At 42.2% G+C, this 8,708-nt stretch overlaps 1 protein-coding gene across 7 annotated transcripts in view; it reads left to right on the top strand.

The window, feature by feature from the left end:
- The first annotated feature begins 937 nt into the window (after positions 1-937).
- The window catches only part of ugdh (UDP-glucose 6-dehydrogenase), a 51,730-nt gene continuing 43,959 nt past the window's right edge, over positions 938-8,708 (top strand). For 4 of the 7 annotated variants that reach the window (XR_005944425.1, XR_005944424.1, XM_041199066.1 and 1 more), the window contains exon 1: positions 956-1,071. The gene's annotated coding sequence lies outside the window, so the exon portion shown is untranslated. Of the gene's footprint in view, positions 1,072-2,705; positions 2,871-5,660; positions 5,779-8,708 lie in introns of all 7 variants that reach the window. The other 3 variants (XM_041199040.1, XM_041199050.1, XM_041199031.1) reach the window with 3 other exon arrangements.

Raw genomic sequence — 8,708 nt, 5'->3', positions numbered from 1 at the left:
CCCATGAATGAATTGAAAAAAAAGTTGGGGTAAGAGTATGTGAACGGGAATAGGCCACTCAGCCTCTCGAGCCTGTTCCACCATTCAATGAGATCATGGCTGATCTGTATCCTAACTCCATTTTCCCACCTTTGCCCCTTATCTTTTAATATCCTTGGCTGGGAAAACTCTAGTGTTCTTAGATGTAAAGTTAATTGAGCTAGCATGTGCTGCTTTTTGTGGGAGAATTCCCTCCTACCGCCCTTTGTATGAACAAGTGTTTCCTAACTTCTTTACTGAATGGCCTGGCTCTGGTTTTAAGGTTAAGTCCCTTTGTCCTAGACTCCCCCACCAACACAGAATGTCTTTATATTTCCTATCAATTCCTTTCAATATGCTAAAAACCATATTAAAATCACTCCTTAACCCTCTACATTCCAATGAATACAAGCCCAGTTTATAACCTTTCTTCATAATCTAACCCATGGAGTCCTGGTAACACTGATGAATCTGCAGTGTACTCTTTCCAAAGGCCAAAATGTCCTTCCAAGGCTTGGTGCCCAGAACTGTACACAGTACTCCAGGACCTTGTATCGCTGTTCTAACCAGGACCTTGTATCGCTGTAGCAAATCTTACTCTAGCCCTCTAGTTATAAAGGCTAACATTCCAATGGAAGAAGATGACTAATATACACAAGGACAGCGATATGGGGATATTTGGAGAGAATAGAAGGTTAAGGCTAGGCCTGAGGAAAGGGAAAATAGTTACTAGACTGAACTAATGTTCAAAATCCTCACAACCTGGGTCAGTCCAAGGTCATAAACCATTTTGAAAGGCATCCGTATCCTGAAGTAAACCAGTTTATCCTAGAGTTACTCACCTTAGCTCAAATTTGAGCTGGGAGGCCTGCCCATCCCCACGCACGTCAGAGGGGTGGGCTGAACTTTACAGATTGCTCGATTATTTTCCATACAGAAGCAGTAGCTCAAGAGTCGACCAAGCGGCGTAAACACGGAAGAGAGCGTGAAACTCGAAACAGAGGAGGAACTTCAGAGTTATCCCCAGCCCCATCTGTTCAAAACTGACAGAAGGTAAGCTTTGCCTGTGCAGAGGTTAATCTCAGACACTTCCACACCCATTACTCTAATATTATTGGCTTCCTTTCCAAACCTGAGATTCTCTGTGCCTAAGGGAATTTTACTGAACATTTAATAAGTGAACCTGGGCCGCTACTGAGTGGAGCAGGCTGCGCTCCTCTCTGTACTGAATCTCTCTTCACTGCAGGGAGTAAATGGAGAAACATTCTGTTTGTTTTTCTATTTTAAAAGTATGATCCGTTTTGACGATCAAACTCTTCCTCTTCTCTTTTAAACTTCCGTGTAGCTTTCTCCAAACATCGACAATCTATGAGAAGTCAGTTTACACCCCCGCCCTTAGTGGAATGTTAGTGACCCCTTTAAGGTCGTTGGAAGTTCAGAATTTTTTGACAGGCAGCTTGGGTTTAACAAATATAACGCCATCACGAATTGTTCTTGATAGATTGTGCATGACTAGACGTAAAATATTTGAACTCTATGATAGGATATTACAGCACAGGAGGCTGTAAGATTCAGAAGAGCTGCCCAGTTTAGTATCCCACCTCAGCTTTTTTCCCCATTACCCTACAGATTTATCCTCTTCAAATGCATGTCCAATTTCTTTTGGAAAGTTCGTTCGAGATCTAATCGCAAGTGATTAGAAAGGCAATTGGAATGTTGGCATGTGTTGCTAGAATGGAATATAAAAGTAGGGACATTTTACTGCAGCTGTACATGGCCTTGATGAGACCACATCTGGAATACAGCGTATAGTTTTGGCCTATTTATTTGAAAAAAAGGTTGCATTAGAAGCAGTTCGGAGAAGATTCACTCATCACATTCCTGGAATGAGGGGCTTATCTTATTGAGAAAGGTTGAACAGGTTGGGCTGTATCTATTGGAGTTTAGAAGATTGAGAGGTGATGTTGTTGAAACATGTAAGGTCCTGAGGGGATTGATAGGGTAGATACTGGGAGGATGTTTCCAGTTCTGGGGGAGTCTAGAACTATGGGACATAGCTTAAGAACAATAGATCAACCATTTGAGATGGAGTTGAGGAGAACATTTTCTCTCAGGGGCTTGTGAGATTGTAGAATTCACTTCCCCAAAAAGCACTGGGGGCTGGGTCATTGAATTTATCCAAGGCTGAGTTAGACAGATTTTTGATAGACAAGGGATATGCGGGCAGACAGGAAAGTGAAATTGAGACCTCAATCAGACCAGCCATGATCTTATCAAATGGCAGAGCAGGCTTGAAGGGCCGAATGTCCTATTTCTGCTCCTAAGTCCTATGTTCCTATAGAATCTGATTTCACCACCCATTTAGGTAGTGAGTTCTAGATTTTAACAATCTTCCATGTAAAGAAATTTCTCATTATTTCCCATCAAGATAGAAAGCCTTGTATTTTATAGAGCCTTTCATAACCACAGGACACCCCAAAGCACTTTACAATTAATGAAGTAGTTTTTAAGTGAAGTCATCATTGTAGGAAATGTGGCAGCAAAGTGATAATGACCAGAAAATCTGGTTTTGTGATGTTGGATGAGGGATAAATATTGACTGTGACATCAGGGATTAGTTTCCCTGCTCTTGAATATTGCAGAAAAGAGAGACATATTGCTGAAGCTTTCCATCTTGCACTCATCAGGACAAATGCAAGAATGCCAAATTTCAAACCATCACAGCAATTTATGCTACAGGAGAAAAGATTGCTGATTGGTTGGCAAATCGACTTTGATTGGCCAAGGGTGTTGCCATGAAGAAAAGAACGGGGGACTATAACTTCCCCAAGCTGCCAGGCAATTCAAAAAAGGTACAAGGCTTGAACATATTTCTTTTGTTTGCAGAGAACAGGCCCCTGCATATGAATGTATGTCACTTCTAACAAGCGTAAACGAATCACATTGCGTGCTCGACTGATTAACTTAAATTGGTTGTTAGTGTAGCTTTTAGCACACTCGGATTGTTCAGCAAGTGCAAGTTTTGGTTTTTGGGTCAGTCTAAAAAGATGTTCCACACAATTTAACAATGTTGTAAATGAATTTCAGTGTTGGTGTGATGGCAGGGATGTAGGCCATATGTCTCAATGATTGTCTGATTGAATCAAACAGCATGTTCCTTCGGTTGTTCTTAACAGGCAGAGCACAGACTGTACTCAACCAGCCCATACTTGTAAAATCAGCCAATCAAAATTGACTTACCAACCATTCAGCACCCTTTTCACCTGTAGTATAAATTCTTGTGATTGCTTAAATTTTGAATTGTTGCATTTATCCTGATGAGTGCAAAACAAAAAGCTTTGGCAACGTGAATCTTTTCAGCAATATCCTCTGCTCTTCTTCAAAATACTGCCATGGGATCATTTGCATCTACCTGAGAAGGCAGATGGGACCTCAGTTTAATGTCTCATTCTTTTGCCAGTTATTTTAAAACTGTGACCTCTGGTTACTGATCCACTAACCAGAGGAAATAGTTGCTCCATACTTGCTCAATCTAAACCCCTCAAAATTTAAAATACATCTATTAGATTACCCTTTAACCTTCTCTGCTTGAAGGAGAACAATTCCAGCTTCTCCAATCTCTCCACATAACTGGAGTCTCTTATTTCTGGTAAACCTCCTCTGTAGTTTCTCCAACGCCTTGACATCCTTCCTAAAGTATGAAACTCAGAAATGGATGCTATGTTCCAGCAGAGGCCAAACTGGGGATTTGTAAATATTTAGTATAACTTTCTTGGGGTTTTTGTATACAATACCCCTATTTACAAAGCCAAGTATCCAATCTGCTTTCCTAACCACCTGATAAACTTGCAGTATCACCTTCAGAGACACAAGAGTAAGCACCCAGGTCCGTCTGCCTTGGATCCCCCATGCCTGGATCCCCCTCGCCTCAACATAATACCACTTGAATGATACTGCCTTTCTATATTGTTTCTTCCAAAGTGCGTCATTTCATAGTTACCCACATGAAATTGTAACTGCTATGTGTGTGCACATTTCACTAGGTCCTCCTGAAGTCTGCTACTATCCCGTGCATTGTCTACTATAAGCCTAAGATTTGTATCATCAGCAAACTTAGAAATTGTATTCCCTACACCCAAGTCCAGATCATTTATATGTAAGAAAAACAATGATCCTAATCCCTGGGGATCCCACAGCATACTTCTTCCCAGTCAGAAAAACATCCACTCATCACTACTCTATCCCTTCATCACTTAGCCAATTATGTACCCTAGTTAATGCCATGTGCTTCTATTTTCTGAATGAGTCTGTTATGTGGCACTTTATCAAATGTCTCTTGAAGTCCATAAATATAAAACAGCTACTGCACCACCTTCATCAACCCACTCTGTTACTTCACCAGAGAAGTCAATCAGGTTAGTCAGACATCATTTGTCTTTATCAAATTTGTGCTGGCTCCCCCTTATTAACTCATGCATCTCTAGGTGAGAATTAATTTTACCCATGACAATTGTCTGTAGTAGCTTTCCCACCATGGATGTGAGGCATGTTCTCTTTTTTTTAACATTAGTAAAGCATATGCAATCCTCCAGTCCTCTGACACCACTCCCACATCCAAGGAGGATTGAAACAATCCTCTCAGCAATCTAGGATGCTCCCATTTGGACCAGATGACTAGTTAACTTTGAGTAATGCCAACCTATTTAGCAGCTCATTTTGATTTATTTTTATCTTCTCCAATATCTGTAATCCCTTCATCTCTACAGTGACATGACCTTCATCCTCTTCTTTAATGAAGACAGATGCAAAATATTCATTCAGTACTTCAGTTGTGCCCTCTGCCTTCCACAAGAATGGATCATTCATGTACTTGGTATACTTAAATCAAATTTTAAGAGCCTATAATGTGTCCAGAAGTTCCAAGGAATTCTTGAGCACTTTGTAGACCTGTGGGTCTACCTCTGCAAGTGAGATCTCAAACTGTTTCCATTCAGACTAAGATTCAGTTCTGGGTTTATACTCCAATTTTGCATTGTTACAAAGTTGAAACCACTGACAGTAATGCCCAAGTTGCTGTATAAACACATCCCAAGTCAAATATTCTTTTTGTACTATAAAACAATTTCTATTTTGTTTTTCAACTTAACATGCCTAAAATAATTTCTCAGCACTGTAACCATGTCCTTTCAGATACAAGTTTACCATTTCTTTAAAGGAAGAAAAGATTATTTTAAAGATAACATAATTACTTTGTGCACCCCTGACATACCTGGTCCAGGGCAGCTGATGTTTGATGAAATAATGAATCTATTGGGCCTGTGAATGAATGAACTGTTCTAGCTGCAGGTTGTTGAAAATACAAGAATTATGTCTGATTAGTGTTAATATAGAAAATAAATCACTTTTAGTAACATATTTATTTTTAATTGACAGATTGATCTCAGTGATTCTGATGTCAAAAAATATAATGTCCCTTTTTGCTTTCCCTCTCTTTTTGCATTTAAACCTTCTTCTCCCCCCGCCCCCCCCAACCTTGTTTTAATTATTTGTGCACTTTAAGTTCTTTTCATGTCAGGCACAGTTGCTGTTGAAGAGATGTGCAGATTACTTATTCCTAAACTTCTGCTATTGTTGTACTGTAGACACTCTTTTATGTTGGAGGTTGAACTCAAGTGGAGGTTGGCACCTCTGGGAATATAAAAGCAGCAATCACTGTAACATAACTGACAGAGGAAATATTTGTACTGTTGGAAAATAAAGGTAATATTGATGTCTGATTTTTGATTGTTTTTCCTCCCGGAGGATTGGGAAAAGAATTATGTTTTAATGTTGGGGTTTTAAAACAGGTATTTAGGAGTGGGGAATGCTGAGACAATAAGTGGTTAAAATGCTAATGAGCTAGACCTTGCAGTTGTTTCTCCAAAGATTGAAGACAATTGTTAGCATGTTTGGTAATTGTGATGGGCGCCATAGTTTCAAAGCTTATATTTTTGGGACAGACCCTAATTGAAAAGTGAACCGAAAGCAAAATTGAGAAAGGAAACTGACTCTCCCGGTTTGTAAGCAAACTGAGATTGGAAATCAAAACTTCTTGGGAGACTGAACCTGGTTGGAATCATATAAAAGCACACAGAGCTTGGTAAAGGATGATGGGCGGAATTGTCCCAGATTTGCAATAAGTGCAGTAGCGGACGTGAAAATAGACATTTTACCCACCGCCCGCAAGGCAGGTTTTCATGCTGTATCGTCCCCTTCCCACCTCATAAATTATACAGTCACGGGAAACACCCCATCTCGCTGGCGGCCAGCCTCCAATTGGCCCACCACGCCATTACTTTGCCACTTCCTCACATCAGGTGCCATATTTAAAATACAGCCACATGCACAGTTTGCAATACTGTCTCAATGATTGCAGACCAGGACTGCTCCGGTGAAGAAGACATGGCCCTGAAAGTCAAGAAGAGTGCAGCAGCCCCCCCCCCCCCCCCCCCCCCACGCCTGAGGTGTCTTCTGGATGCTGGAGAGACCTGCAGCGATCTCCTCTATGTCCACTCTGATAGCAGGAGGCCATTAGTCTCACTGCTCTGGCTTGGGAGGCAGTGGTTAGTGCCAACGCTGCACATAAGAGGTCAGCCATCTAATGCAGAAAATGGATGAATGATCTCATCTGCGCCACCAGGGTAAAGTCAATGATCTCATTAATCTCAACTCACCTACTCACAAGCCCATCACATGTTCACTGATATCTCACTCACTGCCAGCTAAAGGGACATTTTTTTTTCTATTCTTTGATGGGATGTGGACATCGCTGGCAAGCCTTGCATTTGTTGCCCATACCTATTTGCCCATGAACTGAGTGGCTTGCATCCATTTTAGAGGGCAGTGAAGAGTCAACCACATTGCTGTGGATCTGGAGTCACATGTAGGCTTGACCAGGTAAGGATGGCAGATTTGCTTTCCTAAAGGATATTAGTGAACCAGATGGGTTTTTACAACAATCAACAATGCTTTCATGGTTATCATTAGACTTTTAATTCCAGATGTTTTATTGAATTCAAATTCCACCATCTGGGTCTTCAATGGTACTGCCCTTAGCATCCTCATTCACCATCACCATGGTGGGATTCAAACCAAGGTCCTCAGAGCATTACCCTGGGTCTCTGGATTACTAAGATAAAAGCAAAATACTGTGGAAGCTGGAAATCTGCTTCAGTGCTGCTTCATGCTCTCGTCTGGACCTGGAACAATTTATTAATTTTGCTTCCAATTTCCACCCCTCCATCATTTTCACATGGTCCATCACTGACACTTCCCTCTCCTTCTTTGACCTCTCTGTCTCAACTTCTGGTGATGGACTGTCCACCAATATTCATTACAAGCCTACCAACTCCCATAGCTACCTCGACTACAGCTACTCACACCCTGCTTCCTGTAAGGACTCCATGCCATTCTCTCAGTTCCTTCACCTCCGTCGCATCTGTTCTGATGATGCCACTTCCCAAAATAATTCCTCTGACATGTCTTCCTTCTTCCTTAACCAAGGTTTGCCACCCACGGGGGTTGACAGGGCCCTCAAACGTGTTTGACCCATCTCCCATGCATCTGCCCTCATCCTTCCTCTCCCTCCCAGAAACATGATAGGGTCCCCCTTGTCCTCACTTATCACCCCACCAGCCTCCACATTCAAAGGATCATCCTCCGCCATTTCCACCAACTCTAGCATGATGCCACCACCAAACACATCTTCCCTTCACCCATCTGGCGGCATTCCGCAGGGATCGTTCCCTCCGGGACACCCTGGTCCACTCCTCCATCACCCCCTACACCTGAACCCCCTCCCACGGCACCTTCCCATGCAACCACAGACTGTGTTACACCTGCCATTTTACTTCCCCCCCTCCTCACTATCCAAAGGCCCAAACACTCCTTTCAAGTGAAGCAGCACTTCACTTGCACTTCCCTCAATTTAGTCTACTGCATTCGCTGCTCCCAATGCGGTCTTCTCTACATTGGAGAGACCAAATGCAGACTGGGTGACTGCTTTGCAGAACACCTTCAGTCTGTCCGCAAGCATGACCCAGACCTTCCTGTCTCTTGCCATTTCAACTTGCTCTCAAGCCCACATGTCTGTCCTTGGCCTGTTGCAATGTTCTAGTGAAGCTCAATGCAAACTGGAGGAACAGCACCTCATCTTCCGACTAGGCACTCTACAGCCTTCTGGACTTAACATTGAGTTCAACAACTTCAGATTATGAACTCTCTCCTCCATCCCCACCCCCTTTCCGATCCCCCTTTTTTGAAATTTATATTTTTTAAATATATTTTTCTTTTCCCACCTATTTTTAAATTTATTTCGATCTATCGTTTTATCTCCACCTTTTAGCCCATTTTGATCCCTTCCCCCCACCCCACCCCCACTAGGGCCATCTGCCACTTGTTTGTCCTGCTTTCTACCCTTAATGTCACCATTAGCACATTCCTTAGCTAATATCACCACTGTCAACACCCCTTTGTCCTTTTGTCTATGACATCTTTGGCAATCGCTTCTTTGCCTCCACCTATCACTGGCCCTCTATCCAGCTGTAGCTGTCCCACCCCCCCTCAACCAGCTTATATTTCATCACATTTGTACATTTCTTTAGTTCTGATGAAGAGTCATTTGGACTCGAAACATTAACTGTGTTCCTCTC

The sequence above is a fragment of the Carcharodon carcharias genome, chromosome 1, assembly GCF_017639515.1.
Source record: "Carcharodon carcharias isolate sCarCar2 chromosome 1, sCarCar2.pri, whole genome shotgun sequence".
NCBI lineage: Eukaryota > Metazoa > Chordata > Chondrichthyes > Lamniformes > Lamnidae > Carcharodon > Carcharodon carcharias.
Note: the sequence above shows the minus strand (reverse complement) of the source record. Positions and strands in the feature narration are given on the sequence as shown.